Here is a 1,248-nt window from a genome sequence, read left to right on the forward strand (position 1 = left end):
TGATTTCCAAGTTTCCCTTCCTTCTTTATTGCTCAATGTATAACCTTCTCTAACCTGTGCAGTTAAAAAGAATGACCTTTCTTGAGAGGCAGAACCATTAGTCATCAAAGATTCACATAGTTCTACTGTTCTAATTTAACTCCTGTATTAAAAGTGGTAAGAAAAGTAACCGAAAACCAACATTAAATATGTTAAATATAAAAGCAAGAAGCAATGGCTGGCTGATGATTAAATGTGATAAATAAGTAAGTAAATGAATATATTAATTCTAATAAATAATAACAAGTTGACAATTTTAAATACATAACCATATTGGGTTATCTATGGTAGGGCAAATATCCACCTCAATAAATTTTTAGGATATGGTGTTGCAGTAGAAAATTAAGTGATTCATATTCCTTACTAGGAATATTAATGAAAGAACATTGTTGTAATCTGCATGGCCTATTTTAAAGTTTAAGAGGCATGTTACACATTACTTCATCAAAGGTTGTTAAAATAATAGTTTTAGACTTTAGAGGGATAAATGTTGACTAAAAAACATTTAAATAGAATACTTCATTCCTGAGTGATGTTGGACGAGGTGCCATTATATTACATATTGAGAATGGTTCTGTGCCTTGGTTCTTAATTAATTCAAATCATTCTTACTTTTTAACTTGAGAAGTTTGCCAGTTTAACCAGTATGCTGTGATAATTTAATACATTTCAAAGATAATTGAGAAAACATGAGACCTGTCATCCTATCTATGAGCATTATAACCTATGTGAATTGCAATGCATTTCTGATATGTCTTCAACTGCTCTCTCTAGTAGGCAAATGTCATTTTTATGTCTGTGTGCCAAGAAAATAAAAATCTTTTCTAAAGGACTATATTTTGCATTTATTCCATTATTTACCAGTTAACTAATTTGTTGATGCTGACTACTACCATTTATTCAGGGCTTGCTTATTTTGGGTGCTTTATCTTTTTGCAGGATGTGTGGGGACAAAGAGAGGAAGAAGAATTTTAGGCTGTTCGGTAACTTATTTAATTAGCTATGTTGAAATTAGGAGCAAAGTTAACTTTTGATGTACAAATTGACCTGTTAGCAGCTATACACTCCCCAGGTATTTCTTGAAATCTTTCACGCTACTGTGAATTTTTTGTTTACCTTTCTTTCATGAGTATGAGTGAATTTGTCAAACTTGCCGAACTTATTTATATAGATCCTCAATGTGCCAAAATAATAAACTCAAGTAAGTTG

This window comes from Eschrichtius robustus, chromosome 3, assembly GCF_028021215.1.
Source record: "Eschrichtius robustus isolate mEscRob2 chromosome 3, mEscRob2.pri, whole genome shotgun sequence".
Classification (NCBI taxonomy): domain Eukaryota; kingdom Metazoa; phylum Chordata; class Mammalia; order Artiodactyla; family Eschrichtiidae; genus Eschrichtius; species Eschrichtius robustus.